The 17,316-nt window shown below is 57.2% G+C and overlaps 1 long non-coding RNA gene across 2 annotated transcripts; it reads right to left on the bottom strand.

The window, feature by feature from the left end:
* Positions 1-2,672: 2,672 nt before the first annotated feature.
* Positions 2,673-7,900, bottom strand: LOC131398633 (uncharacterized). 2 transcript variants are annotated; one of them, XR_009216948.1, is made up of 3 exons: positions 6,137-7,900; positions 3,260-3,335; positions 2,673-3,117 (listed from the first exon to the last, which is right to left on the bottom strand). It is a non-coding gene; the product is annotated as an uncharacterized LOC131398633 (long non-coding RNA). The 2 variants fall into 2 exon arrangements; XR_009216947.1 differs by lacking the exon at positions 6,137-7,900 and adding an exon at positions 5,015-5,219.
* Positions 7,901-17,316: the final 9,416 nt, after the last annotated feature.

Raw genomic sequence — 17,316 nt, 5'->3', positions numbered from 1 at the left:
CCCCACCAAGACAGAAATGTTTGAATGAGGTCGCTGGATCCCTTTTCCGCTGTGAGGAGATCGAGTGGTCGCTCCACGTGGTCGCTCCACGTGGTCTCTCCACGTGGTTTCCAGCAGCTGAATTTCTTACATGACAATTCAGGGCTCCCAAGAGTGCACACGCAGAGCTGCCAGACCCTCTTAACTGGCATAGTATTGCTCCCTCTGCCTTCTTTTGGTTACAGGCAGGAGCACTGATGTCACGGCCTGTTTCATGGGAGGCTGAATGTTTCAGGACTCAGGGACCCAGACCCACCTCGACCACTCACCACTCTCCCTCCCGCGGACTCCCCTAGACAACATGGCAGGATGTGGCCACGGCACTGACACAGTTACAGCGTGGGCTGGACTTTGTTTTGGGTTGAACACCCGCAGACACTTGCATTCACTGGGGTGGGCCTTCAGGGCTCAGCTTTCTCCAAACAGACATGAAGGAGGAAATTAATGGGACCAGTGAGGGAGCACAACCGGATCTCCTAAGCAACCACTTGTCGTCCTCTGCTCTGCTAATTCCTAAGTGAGAAGACGCATTAGACCATCTCGGCAGCTCGGGCCCGGGTAAACGGCTGTGCTAGTCTTCCCTACGTGGGCCTCTGTGGGGTGCTAATAAGAGAAAGGGTGATGCTTCAGAGACGCACACAGGTAGCAGCACCTCACTCTCCAGCAGTCTTGGTGGCCGTGCATGCAAACCCACCAGGAATCTCCCGCCAGCCCCACCTGCACTCCTACATGCGCACACACATGCACGTGCTCACACGTACAAATACACCTGTAACACACATACACACGTGCACATACACACGTGTACGCATGCACTTGCAAACATGTGCATGTACAAATATATGCACATACACACACGTACAAACGTGCACAAACACGGGCACACGCACACACAGAGGAGCAGGCCTGAACTTCAAAGCCCTAATAGTCATGTAAATGCTTAGGCAAAAAAGAAGTTACATGAAGTGAAATCTACACGGCCGGGCAAAGGGGACCGGCTGCGACATGAGGCGGCTGTCAGCAAACATGACACTCAAAATCCTTAGAGTCGTCTTAGCTTGCGAAAGGGAACAAAGAACAATTTGGGAAACAAATGTATTCAAAAGAGAGGATGAGAGTGGGACACCGGCATCTTGCAGGCAGACAGTTTGCTGTAAGATAACGTCACTTCTACATGCATCTGTTGAATCGACACTTTAAAGTAAACCCGGATAGTTCCTAACTATGTCAGATGTAAACCCAGTCAACTGCAAGACCTCTCCTCACTCTCAGAGACGGGAGATTCAGAGCCCAGTGACATTGTGATTTATAATAAGAAGTACGTACAGCATTTGATCCTCGTCCCCATTCCTGGCACAGGGCTCCTAAACTCTTGGCACTTCCTAAGTGATGAGAGCACGCAGGTGACTTCTGTTATGTTACTGCAGTGACTTTTGGACCCCACCTCTGGAAGGGGCTGGTCACTAGGAGAACCAACCCTGCAATCAGACGGTTGGAACTTTCAGTCCCACCCCTGACCTCCGGGGAGGGGAGAGGGGCTGGAGGTTAAATCAACCACCGATGGCCAACGATGGGATCAATCACGCCTACGTAATGGAGCCTCCAGAAAAACCCAAAAGCCTGGGGTCTGGAGAGCTTCTGGGTTGGGGAACACATGGAGATTCAGGGAGAGCAGCGCCCTCAGAGACACAGAAGCTCCTGCCCCTTCCCCAGACCTCCCACTGTGCATCTCTTCCGTCTGGCTGTTCCTGAGTAATGTCCTTCTATAATAAACAGGTGATCTAGTAACTAACTAGGTGTCCTGAGTGCTGTGAGCCACTCTAGCAAATTAATCAAAGCTGAGGAGGGGGTCCTGGGAACCTCCGATCTATGACCGGTCATCAGAAGCACAGGTGACAACCTGGGACCTGCAGTGGGCATCTGAAAGGGGAGGGGATTCTGTGGGACTTTGGAGAGTGACTGAGTCGGGGGACATGGACGATGCTCTCCATGATGACCAGGCTCACGAGGGTCCAGTGTGGGATTCACCCACAGTCAACCCAGCTGGAGAGAGGGTGCACGTCCACAGATCACCCCGATGCAGATTGTATTTTCCAAAGATGGTGGCAACGACATACCCACCTGACAAGCCTTGACGTAAACCCTCTCCTACCATGAGGTGAGGTCTGGGCTCCTCCCGTGAACATGGGGAAGCAGCACTCCATAGCTGAACCCAGGAAGACGATGCAACTTCTGCCTTGTTCTCTTGAAATGCTCACCCATGGATCCTGGTCACCACGCCTCCAGGAAGAGGAGGGACCATGTGGAGAGGCCAACAGCAGCTGCTCTGGCCTAGCCTCCCTGAGGTCCCAGCTGACAGCCAGCATTAACAACCAGACATACAAGGGAGCCCTTGGATGGCCGCAGCCCCAGCCACTGAGTCCCATCCAGCTGAGGCCACATGGGGCAGAGCCCTGGCCAAGGGGCAGAATCATGAACACAATAAACGTGGTCATTCTTTTGAGCCACTCAGTTCTGGAGTGGCTGGATATGTGTTAATAGATGATTGGAACCTCCTCTCCACAACCTCACCCACAGTCGATTAAAAAAGACAGAGATTCGCTCTAAGGGACAGAAAAAAGAGGAAGCGTGTATCAGGATTAACTCGAGATGTTTATCACAGAAAATCCAAACAAGTGGCTTAAACAAGTGAGGGTTTATCTTTCGCCTAAGTGAAAGAGGTCTGGAGGTAGGCCATCTGAGGTCCGCACAGCAGCTCGAGACGTCTTGTGTCCCGGGTTCCTGCTCTTTCTGTTCCCTCAACCTTAGCATGTGGCTTCCATCCTCAAGTTTGCCTGTGATCCAAGATGGCTGCCAGAGCTCTAGCCATCATGTCTGTATTCCAGGCAGGAAGAAAGAGGAAGAGGGAAGGACAAGAGGACATCTCTCCTAGTTGAGTCAGCTACCTTTAAAGAACGTCTTTGGAAGTCACACTCAATGGCTCAAGGACTTCTACGTGGGCCACCGCCATCTCTGAGGAAAGCTGGGAAATGTGGTCTTTCAGCCAGGTACATTGCAGACCTGAAAAGAATCTGGGATCTGTTCATAAGGAAAAAGAGGAAAATGTGTACTCAGTGGACAAGTCTTTTCCACAGGGGCTGTGTAAAGGCTGCTTCTCCACACACCCGCTCCGTCTCTGCTCCTCCTCTCTCCACTCTGCTCTGCACCCCAAGAAGCTGACCTCTGTGCTACACAGCAAAGGGATCCCTTGCCTTCTGGGTTGGTTGGATTTGGCCAAAGGGAGGCATGACGGGAGACTGAAAGGCAAGAGAAGAGTGGGGTTGTGCTGTTGATTCCATGGCTTATTCTTTGCCAGGTGAGAGCATGTCCACATTCCCCCATGAAGGTGACTGCTCCTGTGAGGGGCCCTCTCCTGAAGCTGTATCCAGGTTGTGGTAAATGATTCCCCCTTACCCCTTCAAGCATAGGGGTGATAACAGCTCACCACTATAGTGAGCCCTGAGATGCTGCCCATCCCTGTCGCTGCCCTGTAATCCATCCCACACATTTGTTACCCCATCTGAGGGTACCGTGTTTCCTGCCAGCTCCCTGACTGATCCAAGGACTGCCATTAGATATTATCTCACCATCTTCATCATCACCATCACCTTCACCGTCATCACCACCATCATCACCTTCACCATGACCATCATCATCACCACCATCATCACCATCACCATCATCACCATCACCATCATCACCACCACCATCACCATCATCATCATCTTCATCACCATCTTCATCATCACCACCATCATCACCATCACCACCACCACCACTATCGTCAGCCCTCTTTCACATCTGAGGAAGCCCAGCCACGGGGAGCTAAGTGATTGCCACATGATAAAGCAATTAAATTGCTCCAAAGCTCACAAAATTCCCTTTTCCCCAGGGTTCTCCTGGGCCAAGATGAGCAGTGGTGACCCCAGGCTGACCAAGCCTCATTTGGCCAGTGGAAGGGAGGAAAGGAAGGGGCTCCAGTAATATCATCAGGGCATAATCCTCTCTCTCTCTCTCTCTCTCTCTCTCTCTCTCTCTCTCTCTCTCTCTCTCTCTCGTCTGTCTCTCTGCTTCCTCTCCCTCTCCTGTTCCCCCTCCTTCCCCTCTCCCTCCCCCCTTCTCTCTCCTCCTCAGCCCTGTTTGTCCCAGGGTTGGCTCCATTCTCAGCCAGGATCTCCCCCAGCTGACCCCCAGCAGCTCCCGCCACCCATATCCCACCTGTCTGCTGCCCAGGTGGCCTCTCCCGTCAGCCCCACGCAGAGCCCCAGGGCCTGACTATAATTGGTGCCAGACTGTGGGCTTTCGTCCAGCAGCAATCACAGCCTCAGAGATAGGAGCGGTGCCGCCAGGTCTGCAGCAGGAGCCAGTCAGCAGAGCTGGGCAGAGGGCATGTGGCCCCCAAGGACGTGTAGGTCCAGAGGGCAGAGGTGGTCCTAGATGGAGACACTGGGGCTGTTAGCAGAAGACTGGACAGATGCGGCCAGGGAAATGCAATGGCCGTCCACTGCACTTGGGACCAGACAGGACAGCATTGTGCCCCCAGGACGGGGTAGGGGTTTTGACAAAGAGTTGCTAACAAGAGTCCAAATTGCCTCTGGTTGAGCACTGCATGGCTCCACCACTGGTGAGCCGTGTGACCCTGGGTGAGTAACTTACCCACTCTGTACCTGTTTCCCATCTGTAAAATGGGGATAATAACAGGCCCACATGGCAGGCACATGTGTGCATGAAATGAGCGATGTGTGCATAACGCTCAGAACATGGCTGTGCCTCTAAGTTCTTATCACTACAGCAGAAGCTTCCTTCTTCCAAGGAGAAAAATCCACATGGAACGATCTGAGGCAACTCACAGGCCTCAGACACTTCTGACCCCCCAGAAAGGACTGGAAAGACTGTCCCCAGCTGGGGCAGCCGCTGGTAGGGATGATCAAAGCACCTTATCAACAGCCGCCCTGGAGAGGTGACGATGGTCTCAGGCAGGCGGTGTCCAAGACTAATTGCCTATTTCACGCCTAATTAGATTTTGTTGTAAAGAGATAAAGGCTGTTACTTTGTATCAGCGGCATCTTTTTCTGCAGGATTGAGTTCCTGAAAAGGGGGAACTGTTGACAGCGAGACAGGGAAATGGAGGGAAAGAGCTGGCAGTTAATGGACTTTGGAATAAAATCCTGACAGACTCAGATTGATTCTGCAGCCTGAGAAAATTGAGTGCAGGCGGAATTAGATTTATGCACTGTTAAATGTAACTGCCTCCTGGTATCTATACCCAAAGCTGTTAAAATGGTAATCTTTAGAGATGTATGGAAATTGTGTGTTAACAGACCAATGAACCATCCCGGGAGCAGGCTCCTTCCCTGGGAGGTAAACAGAAGGCGGCATCATTACTATTAATGTTATAAACAAGGTGCACGGTGGGTGTAATTTCATCAGAGCATCTGAAAGGACGAGCCCTCTCCAGGCTCCACGCAATTTTTCCCCTGTGTGGTCACTTGGCATCTCTGGGGGCTACTGACGAGGGCTCCAGCGGTCAGTCTTGGGCAGTGGCTGGGCTGTGGAGTGGGGGGTGGAGGACTCAATTCTCTTCGTTCATCAGCCTGGGGCCAGGACGTGCCCAGGAGGGGATGCAGCCCTGCCCCAGCTAGGGCCGAGTCCCTGGTCCCCAAGCCCCGCAGGCCCGGGCGGGGCTGTGCTTCCCCCCAGCCTCGCCTAACACATCACACGGCGCCCATCGTCCTTCTTTCAGTCCTTCTTTCATCGTCCGAGGGACCTAGCGGTGAGCCCACAGAGCCTCAGCCCTGTGCCCACCCCTGGAGCTAGGAGTGGAGGGACAGACCCCTATGCTGTCTGGGGGAGTGTGTCGGTCAGGCTGGAACAGGCCACACTGTGTAACAAGCAACCCCACACCAGTGGTTGAACACATCAAGGGCGCGCCTCTCACTCACGCTGTGTCCATTGCAGGTCAGCGGGGATTTTGCTCTTTGTAATCCCTTGGGGGCCGGGAACCCAGGCTGACACACGCTTCCACCAAAACTAGAAAGAGGAAACGCCGTCAACTCACCTTTATAGGCTCAAGTTTCTTTGCCAAAGCAGGTCACAGGCAGCCTGATTTCAAGGAGCAGGAAGCATAGGCCTCCCACAGGTCTGGAAGGGAGGCGAGCGATCTGTGAGCAGCTCCAACGACCTCTGTGGTCTGCCCTCCAGACCCGTTAATTCTGCTCGCTCTCCCTCTTGTCTCCGCAAGCAAGAGGACCCCAAATTCCAGCCCCATAAAGCCAGGACCTCTGAGTGACACCCAGGGGGTCTGTACCAGGTCCACATGGGGCACCTCTGCCTCTGAAGACCCACCAACTAAGAAGATAAATCGTTTCCTCCCACAGGCTCCGTGTCCAATGGGCAGCGGAACAGAGACAGGACAACCTCAGTAGATGCGGGAAGAGGGGAGATGCAGCAGCTGCTGGCCTGTAGAAGACGGGATCCTCTGGGTGACATCCTGAGCCCCACCCCACCCCGCAATGGTGCGTGTTTCTTCCCGATGCCCAGATTCGGATCCTGCCCGGCGCAGCCCAGTGTGCGTTGTCCTCCAAGGCCCCTGGCTCTGCCTTCGGAGAACTTTCTGACTTTCCTGTTGTCCTCTTGGACAATACAAAATGGGAATTGGGGAAAATGCCTCCTTGGGACGGGAGTTTTCTCAGCCGTTCTCTGGTCGCAGGCAGTTAGGGGTCAACCTACACATTATCTCTCCGTCTGAGCCACCTGTCTTGTCATCACAACTGTCTCAGAACTCAGCAGGCTGCTCGCTTCCGACTCTGGTCGCTCTGGTGCTGACAGCCACACCCATGACTCCTGCACCAACACCCTGTCCACCACTGGCCACATCTCCCCACCCCACCACGTCCAAGTGGGAATCCCACACCTGCTTTGATCTGCACCTGAGAGGCCTGTAACCAGGGGGGATTTTGACTCTGTGCCTCTAATCTGACCCTTGTCAAGTCTGCATTTTAATCAAGCTTAATTTGGGGTCTGAAAATTCAGTCCTCTTTTCCAGCCCTGTGGGAGCAGAATATTCTGGAATCTCTCTTTTCGCTTTCATTCCTGCTCCAGGCTGGGCGATTCTCGTCTGAGTTTGATTCTTTCTTACAATCTTGCCAAATGCAGCCGACAGCTATTCCCACATCCCGCTCACATCCTATTTTTTAGCCTCTTTCCCAAGAGCCGCAGTTTCGTTAGGTTCATGATCTGATTTCCGAGTCACTCCAGTCTGGCCCTACCAAGTCTCTCACACTGTGTGACCCGGAGCTTTCCGCCCGGCTCCACTACTGAAGCCACGTAGTCAGGGTGTCCATCTCCTGGTCAGTACCGTTTCTAGGTGTCGTTTTCTGTTAGTCGGGGCTGGTTGGGTTCTGCTCTGGCGTTTGTGTGGAGTGGGACGGGGAGACACTAGGTGGCTGTGAGCAGAGAAGGGGTGCGACAATCACTCTGCAGCTGGAAGAGAGTAGGGGGTAGGTGTGTGTAGTAGTTATCCTTCACTGCGTAACAAATGACCCCCAAACTTCACAGCTTAAAACAACTCAAGTTCATGAGTCTGACATGGCTTAGCTGAGCCCTCCGGCTCGGGGTCTGGCACAGGCTGCCGTCAGGTGTCTGCCAGGGCTGAGGTCTCACCCGAAGGCTCCGCCGGGGAAGGATGTGCTTCCAAGCCCACAAGTGGGCTCCGGGTAGAAATCAATGCTTTGAGGGCCTCAGCTCCCCGCTGGCCTTCAGCTGGAGGCCGTCCTCAGTCCCTTGTTATGTGGCCTCTCCACAGGGCACCCTCAACGTGGCAGCAGGCCTCATGAGACCGAGGAAGCAAGAGCAAGAAAGGGGGAGTGAGATGGAAGCTGGAGTCTTTATAACCTAAGAATGACATGCCCTCACTTTTGCCATTTTCTATCCGTCAGAGGCAAGTCACAGGCCTCGCCCACACTCTAGGGGTGGGGTTCACGTGAGGGTGTGACCACCAGCAGGTGGGGATAATGGAGCATCTGGAGGTTGCCCCCACAGAGGGCAGGACTAGAGCTGGGAGAGCAGTTGCTGCCTACTGCACCAGTCCAGGCCTGAGATGGCAGCAGTGTGGAGCAGAGTGGAGGAGGTGAGAAGCAGCTGGGTCTGCTACTTTTTGAAGGTGCTAAAAATAGGATCTTTAGGCTGTGAGACCAAGAGGTGTCTCATTTTTCAGCCTGAAGATGGGGTGTCTTGACCTGAAATGAGACAGGCCAGGCCCCACATTGGATGGGGGTCCCTCCCATGCCCTGGGACCCTCCTCCCAGCAGAAGAGAGAGGTAAGGAGAACGTGTGGGAAACCCCAAGACCCAGAGGCCCTGAGAGCAGACACCCACCCCGACCCCGCTCTGATCCCCCACCCTTGACTACAAGCGGCCTCTGCCCCTATGGTCAGGTTTCCTGTCACTAAACGAGTTAGTCGCTGTGGGAAAGGGGAGCCGCAAGGCCTCAGAGGCACCGCCCAAGTCCCTGCACGAGCCAACCCTCCCGCTTAATCCAAGTTAAGACGGAAGGCGGCAGAGGTCCATGATCAGCTTTTCAGGTCGCAGACAACGTCCCCCCCACCTCCAGCGGTTGCCCAGGGCAACGGCGCGGCGATTGGATTACCCGGACTGGATTACCCGCTGGATCCCCCGCACACGTCTGGCCGCTCCGCCTGGGGCCCAGAAGGGATTAGGGGCTGTGCGGGGAGTGTATGAACGCGAGGAAGAATTTATGTGGGAAAAAACGCAGACCGACGGCAGGAATTCAGCTCTGCTGGTTTCGGCTCCCTCTTGTAACTTTCGGTTCAAAATATTCCCTGAACGATGGTCTCTGACGTGGCTCCTGCCAGCGCAGGGGACACACAGGACCTCCCGGGAAGGCGGGATTCCGAGGGAACTGATCTCTGTCCTCCCGGGAGGAAGTGTAACGCAGGCCTCTGGAGGCAGAAAATCATCAACGATCCTCCACGTGAGCCCTCCTCTCTGAGGACCATCCCCAGGAAGGAACCTCTCAGAACAACCAGGGCCACCACCCCGCTCCCTAACCACAGGGCCTTCTGTTCTCTGCTGCCTCAGGGCCTTTGCAGTCGCCGGTGCCTTCCCGCCTCCCCATTTCACAAGCCTTGGTCTTCCTCCTCAGGTCTCAGCTCACTTGTCACCTCCTCAGGGTGCCTCCCTGGACCCCATCTGTCCCGTCACTCCATAGCGCATCTCAGGGTGTTGTTACCTCCTGAAGTTAACTTGTAGTGAGTCTCCTTGCCCAGTGCCCGACTCCCTCCCCAGAATGGAAGTCCCAGAGGTTCCTGGGCTTCCTGTCACATCCTCCCTGTATCCCAGAGAGGGAGTGAATGAATGAGTGCGTGAATGAATGAATGCATGCATGTGTGGATGGGAGGACACGTGGGGTCAGGACAGCAGGAGGCTGAGGGGCAGGGAAACTGCCCGGGTCCCTTGGCTAGAAGTGGGCGTGGTCCCAGCGCCAGGTCAGGCCCTGGGGATGGAGCCGAGGGCGGGCAGTGCCTTAGAGGCCAGGGACGCGTCGCACGCAGCCAAAACGGCCAAGGCTGTGAGCGCCAGTTCGTGGACACAAGCCCAGTACCCCCTCCGCTTGGCCGGCCTACACCCCGCCCAGCCCTGCTCTCTGTCCTGCAGGCAAGCCAGCCGGGTGACCCCTGCACCCAGGGTGGAGAGTCGGCCCAGCGCCCACGGTGGGGATGAGCTGCTTGGAGGGGCGGGGCCCTCACTGGGGCTCTGGTGGATTTGCGAGGAAGCCGCAGGCATGGCAGCTGCTCAGAGGCATCCGCGTCAGTGGGACTGTCTCTGTGTTTTCAGCAGAAGGTCTGGGCACCTGTGGGCCGTGGTCCAGAGACTCCTGCCGTTCTTCAGTCTCTGAATTCTTCCCGACAGCTCCCGGATGACAATGCCCAGGATAGGATGAAGCGGAAGGTGAGGGAGGATGGGGATGGGGCGTCTGGGTCAGGCTAAGCCTTGTGCCTCGTGAGACGCCCCCAAGAGCAGGGCTTGGGGCGGGACCACGGCCAGTCTGCATCCCGGCCTGGAGGAGCCGCAGGTGTGCTGGAGACCCTGGGTGAGTCTGGACCAGGTGCCAGAATTTCCCTGTGCTCGGGGCAGTGACCACCAGGTGGCAGTGTGGGAACATCCAGCCCCTGAGCCCTAGCTGGGCCAGAACAGACTGTGCGACGCAGGTCCCCTCCCCTCCTGGGCAGGTGGGTGTGAGTCGTTAGCAGACCTCCCACACTAGACCTGGGGCAAGACATGCTGAAGGACCTGTATTCCTGGGCCTGGCACCCAGCATGCCTGCACACACCAGAGTGCACACCTGAGCACACCTGCACACATGCCTGAGCACACCTGCCACTCTCCTCATCGCAACCCCACTGTCCACACTGTGGGCTCCGCCACTGTCTCCCTGTGTGACTGAACAAGTGACCTAACCTCTCGGTGCCTCGATTTCCACATTTGTAAGACAGAGATGACAGCACACCTCCTCAGAGCTGCTGTGAGGACGACATGAGATAACGCATGAAGACCCTGGGACGATGCCCGGCCCCTCGTAGGGGCCATTGAAGGGCTGCTCCCATTGCTATTCTGCCCCCCACACCTGAAGTTCACAGCCATGCCCAGGGTGCACAGCCTGAGGACAGCCACGCCTCTGCCACGTCACCTGTAGTTCTCCAGCCGTGGTATCCTCCCAAGCAGGCCACCAGAGCTGAGGCCACGTGAGGTGGCGAAGAGGCACGTCTAGAAAGGGGTTGCAAGGCAGGTGAAGAGCCAGCTGCGATGCGATAGGGAGGGGTGGGGACTGTGGCGGGTCAGCACAGGGCCCTAGGGGAGGAGGCAGCGGCGCCCACGCAGCTCCAGCTGCTGTTCCCTGCAGGCTGTGGACCAGCCTGGCCGCCTCTTCTGGATTTCCAGAGAAGCTGGAAGCCTGGATCTGGGGTGAAGATCTCATTTTTAGAAATATCTTTCTGGCCCAACGAAACGTGGCCTGAGAGGAGTGTGGCATCAGTGTCCGAGTCCAGGAGGGAGTGTATCCACGTCTGCACTGACCACACAGCGGACAGAGGGCTGCCTTCCAACGGGCTGCACTGGGTTTCTTCACGCGTCTAAAGGAGACGTCGCCCCGGCGAGGCAGCTGTAGGATGACGACGAAGTGAAAGTCAAGCCTCTGCCGCCCGTCGGGGCCCAGCACACACTCGGTGCTCAATTCGTGTTTGCAAGCATGGACTCTGGGTCCGGGAGGCCTGGGTTTGGAGCTCGCCTCGAGTCCCAGATTGTAGGCAGATTGTACCAAAAATGGCCAACCCAGCATTTTTTAGTCCCACATGCACTTCCAAACCTTGCCACAGCCCCCGCCACCATGAGCTGGAGCCTCAGCCCCTCCCTTGAGCCGTGTCCCTGGCCAGGAAGCTTGGCCACTCTAGTGGAGGCTGCCCCAGAGGCCCCGTCACTGCTGGTGGCCCCCGGCCTCTGCTTCCTGGGTTGACTGGGAGCCTTGGCATTTGCAGCCCCTCAGTCGCCACCTGCGTTTCCAGAACCAGCAGCTCAGGGGCCACCTCCCCGCCCACCGGGGAGACGTTGCCAAGTGGGGCCCAGAGCGGGGCTGGGCTGCAGCTGTGTCAGGGCCTTTTCTTCCAGAGCACGGCCTCCCAGCCTTACTTCCTCCCCCGCCGCAGGGAGTTTTGCCAAAGGCATTAACCACAGAGCCCAGCCTCACCCCCACCCCCACGTCCCCAGAACAGAGCCGGGTTGTTCACTCTGTGCCGAGACAGAGGCCCCACAGGAGCAGGGGCCAGGCCCTCACATGTGCGCAGACCTGAATGCCCGGGCTGGTCTGTGCATACACAGGAGTGCTACATGTACACACAAGGGGACACAGCACGTGGGCCCGTGTGAACAGTGTGTGCAAGGAGGTGCACGCGTGCCTGCTTGTGCACATGGGCATACATATGTGCCTGTGAGTTCACACGTGTGTGCGTCTGCTTATGGACACACAGAGTCCCCTGTGGCACGTGCATCCGCTCCTGTTCGTGCATGTGGACTGGAGTCAAGTGTATAAGTCCAAATGTGAATCCAGGCACCCACGTGTTTAATGCATGTCTGGAAACACGTGTGTGCCTCTGTGTCTGGGAATGTGTCTGGGTCTGCAGCTGTGCCTGGGTGGGCGTCAGTGTGTGTGTGTGTACATGTGTGCAAGGGTGTTTGCATGTGCTGTGTGTACACACATGCGTATGTGCGCACTTGTGCATGTGTGTGTGTATGTGTGAGTGTGTGAGTGTTGTGTGTGCGTGCGTGCTCATGTCTACCTTGGCGGTGTTTCCATGTTTGATGTACACGTGCAGATCTGTGTGCGCCCTCCCTCCGTATACGCACGTGTGCTTGTGGCGTGTGCAGGGAGGGGAAGCATTATCTGACTGGGGAGCCAGAAGAGGATGCGCCTGCCTGGGGCGGGTCTTCCAGGGTTGGAGGCTGTCCTGTGTTGCCATGGGAAGGGTGGCCTCTGGGAGTGGCCGGGCACAGGCTCTCCTCTCCTGCTTGCTCCCAGAAGTCCCAGGCTCAACACTGCCAACCCAGGGCAGCCGCTTCTCCAGTGGTTGTGCGGGTTGGGGTGGGGACGTGACCCCACCTGCACTGCGACCACCAGAGGCCAGCCACAAGGCCTGCTGGGAACTCGTGGGTCCCCTGCAGAGGTCTCCCTCACCTCCCGGGCTTCTGTCTCTCGGCAGAAGCTCAGGCTGGAGGAGGAGCAAAGTGCAGAAAAGGGAGGGAAAGAAAACCCTACAGAGAAATGAGCATGAGCATGTGTGTGTGCGCACACGTGTGTGTGCGTGCGTGCACATGTGTGTGTGTGAGAACAACTCCAAAGGTCTTCCTGCCCGCCGGTGACCCTGCATCCCTGCCAGCCCAGCCTGCCTCCTCAGGGCCCGGTGTCCGCGCCAGCCCTGGGGTGGAGGTGACAGCAGCCATGTCCCTCCCAGACCTTCCCCATCACCAGCTCCCCTTTGGAGGAATTTGATGTCCTGATGCTGATACGGCAGGGATGGCTTTGCGGTGATCAGTAACAGTGATTCCCCAGTTTTGCATGCCCAGAGCTGCAGCCGCGGCCTGCGGAGGGGCCGGTGGGAGCCAGGGGATCAGCGTCCCGCTAGGCTGGTGGGCAGAGTCAGAGATGCTGCTGATGCAAAACAAAACCAGAGGGCTCGGGTCACAGAAAACAACAAAGGTGAGCTGTTGCCATCTGAGTGCTGCCTCCTGATCGCTCGTGATTACCCAGCTCGGCGGTGGTGGTCGGTGGTCGTGGGCCCCAGGCCAGGCGGCGGCTCCCTGAGTCTGAGGGCAACTGGTCCTCGAATGGTAGGCGTCAGACGGGACTTCTGGAGGACTGGAGATCCTGGGGCCCCTCCATCGCCCTCTTTCCAGGCAATGACCCTGATCCTCCCAGAGGCAGGTGGACCCATCGTAGGGCTGGAGTTCACCATTGCTTTCTGAGTAAATCCAGTAAATGCATCCCAGATTCTCCCTCCAGAGCTCTAGGCTCCATGGGGATCCTGGGATGGTCCTTCCTGGGGTGGGGAGGGCTGTGGCCGGTCAACATGGGACCCACCCGACTGTCCAATCCGTTCTTGGTCTTTGGCCACCTTGCTGTGCGGGAAACGCCTTTACGGCTGCGTCTCCCAGGCTCCCTGTCCTCTGGCGTCTGTGCAGGCTGGCCAGCCGTGGTGCCCAGTTCCCACTGGACTCAGGCCCCGTCCCTTCCTGCTCTTGCCACTCTCTGGGTGTCTCAGCATCCGTCAACCCTGCCCACACATCTGTAAATCATCTGTTTATAAGGTTTCTTCATTTGAACTCTGTCTCCTGCTGGTAGTCTGAATGACACGGGCAGAACCCTCGTTCCAAAGACAGCCGTGAGCATAGACAATCGAGAGCCAGGGGTGAGGGATTTTCACGTGAGTCCTTTTCCTAAAAACCAAGCAGACATCGCCGCACCTCGCCACCACCGTCACCCACGCCGGCACCATCACCACCACCCCATGCAGCAGCACCGCCATCACCACACGGAAACCAACACCTGCCACCACCATCCCTCCCCGAGCCGCCCCATCAACATTAGCATCTGGTACACGGACCCCAGCCTGGGGCCAGGACGCGGGTCCCGCCCTCAGGGAACTTACCCTCTGGTGATTGCGGACTTGCGGTTGGATAACAAACCAACCAACAGCAAAGCTCGGGTCTGTGGGCGGCTGGGTGGTGGGTGGGGCCCCTTGTTCAAAACATGGGGGAAAGTGCCATTAAAGGCACTAAAAGTGAAGCTGTTCTTTCTTCCAAAGTCTCTCTCTCGCTACTCATCATAGTGTTTTTCATTTGCATTGCATTTTCATTGACATTTAACGTCATTCTAACTAAATAAAAAATTTAAACTATTAGCATGAATTTCTTGCCATTCCTTTTATATTCTGTGACTGTATATTCACCTTCATGCACTACGCAGTTCTACCTGCACACACAGAGTGTGTGATTCACATGCAGCATCAGCAACACTACGGGATTTTTGTTGAGTGGCTCGTCCCAGAAGGTACCTGACATCGGCCAGAAGCAAACACGGACTAGACCAGGGAGTTGGAAGAGGGAAAGACCCCAAAGCCGGGAGGCCGTCCAGGGTGCTGTGACAGAGAGTGCAGCCAGGCCCGCTGGTCAGAGAGCGTCGGTCACAGTTCCCGGGAGGAGGTGCTCACGGGCCATGCAGGGCCATCAGGGCAGCACTGGGCGGTCAGGAGGCAGAGGGAGTGGAGACGTGGGTCAGAGCCTCTGTCGTGGTTTCCTGACCATCACCAGGTCCCCCTCCTGATGGTCTGACGGCCGAACATGTCTGGGGAGTTGACCAGGCGTCTCCCCTTCCCACAGGCCCATACCCCAACCCACAGCAGACGGGTGACCCCCACGGAACTTAACTTCCTCACTGAGACATACGCGATTCTGGATCGGGGACGGCCACCCTCGCCCATGATACACTGCAGGGGTGCGTTCCCAGCCCTGCCCCTGACCCCTCTGCCCACGCCAGGCCCCCATGTGGGGGGAGGCCGACAGGGGTCTGGAACTCCAGGGAGGGACGTGCCTCTGTTGCACGCTCCTCCGTCCCATCAGACTCCACTCACAAAACAAACTCAAAGACAAATTCATTAAAAATTTCAAGACAGTGACCCCAGAGATTAACCTGCACTGTGTCCCCTGTAGGGAGGGGGCTGGGCGTGCTGAGAGGACACTCCCGCGAGGCCAGCCTTGGGCGCTTTGATCGAAGGAGCCCAGGGAGAGAGCTGAGCGTCCCCCTGGACTGAAGGGCATCCAGGCCCCAGGTGGGAGCGTGGCTCCGCTGAGCAACAGGCAGGAGGCCAGTGTGGCCAAGTGAATGGGGGAAAGGGATGAGCTCAGAGAGGACGCGGGGAGGGTGGGGTCGGCTGTGGACAGCCAGCAGGTTAAGGACATCTAGGCGGAGAGAAAAGCAAACTGAACAATGGCCAGAGGGGAGCAGGGTCGCGGGAAGTTGTTTGTGTGAGTGGAGGATCCCTGGGAAGAGACGAGCGGACAGTGCGGGAAAGGGGGCGCTGCTGGCGTGAGCCCATGGCCAGTGCCAGGGGAGGAGACCGCCCGAGCAGCAGCGGCCTCACAGGAGCTGGCGCTGTCCCTCGGCGCAGACCAGGAAGCGGCAGGTGCAGGGCTGCGACAATCGTCTTCCGCCTGCTGCTGCCCTGGTGACACAGGAGGCAGGGTCTGAGGTGAGTGGCGATGGTGGGGTGGGGGCTTCTGATGTTGGGGAAGGGAGCAGAGCCGCGCAGGATCGTCCAGGAGCGGCAGAGAACGGTCGGGGTGTGCGGCAGGACAGACGGGCTTCTGGGAGAGCTCCCGTGGGGTCCGTGGGCATGAGCTTAAGTGAGACTGGCCAGCACTTTGTTCCTATTTTCCCTCAGCCTGCTTCAGCCCAGTGACGCAGACAGCAGGCTGAGGGCTGGATTTCACCAGAATTACAGATTTTCAGCGAAGCCTGCTGAGGGGAGTTGGGACACACACAGGAGCACCCTAAATTATGAGCTGAGATTAACCTGATGAGGAGAACATAGGGACGGGAGGGGAACAGTTAGCAGGTGGGGAGTCGATCAACCGCAGGTCCCCGCGGCCAGAGGGCTGTAATTGGTGCAGTAGGGGGCGGGCAGGGCTATCAGGAGAGTGATGGGAGACGGGAGCTGGACACTGGGGTGCAGAAGGACGCAGCATCTGCCTGAGGACGAGGACCCAGTGCCGGGAGGACCTCAGGGAACCGGGGCTTGGCTGGTAGGACGGCCTCTGTGGCCGCTGAAATGGCCACCGGGGCGGCTCCAGTAGGTGGACGAGTGTGGGGAGCTGACGCCTCAGGGAAGGAGGGAAATACCAGGGGCGGACACACCAGGACGGCTGCTTCTGGCCCACTCAGGCCCGCGGCCGTGACACTGACTGAGTGATGGGGACTCCTGCCCACTCCACCAGGGAGACGCCAAGATGCCAAGAGCAGCAGGCGAAGGCTCCAGGCCAGCTCCCAGTGAGGCGGGCTCTCCCGGCCTGGAGGAGTCCGGGGAACGAGTGAGAGGTTGTGCTACCCACCTGGACGGTGGAGAAACAGGAAGAACTGGGGGGTCCCCGGAGCCCGGACATTCGCCAAGCCCTCCTGGGATCAGAACAAGCAAGGCAGACCCCACACACTGCAGACAGGGACCTCAGCCCTTCACCTCCAGGATTCTGTCTCGATTATTTAGCAGAGGGATGGACATCTCGTGAATGGTAAGTGGGTGCTGTGTGGCTTTGAGGCACCATCCTGCGTCTGGGGAATTCCCCACGTTAGGAATGCAGTTGGGTGAGGAGCAGAGCCTGTTTCCCACTGTTCACAGTGACAGGTCCAGACACTGCCTCTCTCAGGCCCGCTGCACGGGACCGAGCTCTGGCCAGCAGACACACTCACACCAGGCTCTGCAGCAGAGAGGAAGCTGAGAGGGGCTAACTCAGGCCTGGGTTGTCCACACCTGCACCTTCCCAACGTCTTCAGACCTGGTCCTTGCCAGCTCCCAGGAGTGACCTCTGAGCCCCAGGGAGGTCCTGCCTGATGAGAGGGTCTCTGTTTACCTGAGGCCTCAGGCCACACCAGATAGCCCGTGCTGCAATGTGATTTATG

This window comes from Diceros bicornis, chromosome 35 (genome assembly GCF_020826845.1).
Source record: "Diceros bicornis minor isolate mBicDic1 chromosome 35, mDicBic1.mat.cur, whole genome shotgun sequence".
Lineage (NCBI taxonomy): Eukaryota > Metazoa > Chordata > Mammalia > Perissodactyla > Rhinocerotidae > Diceros > Diceros bicornis.
This window is presented reverse-complemented; position numbering and strand designations above follow the sequence as displayed.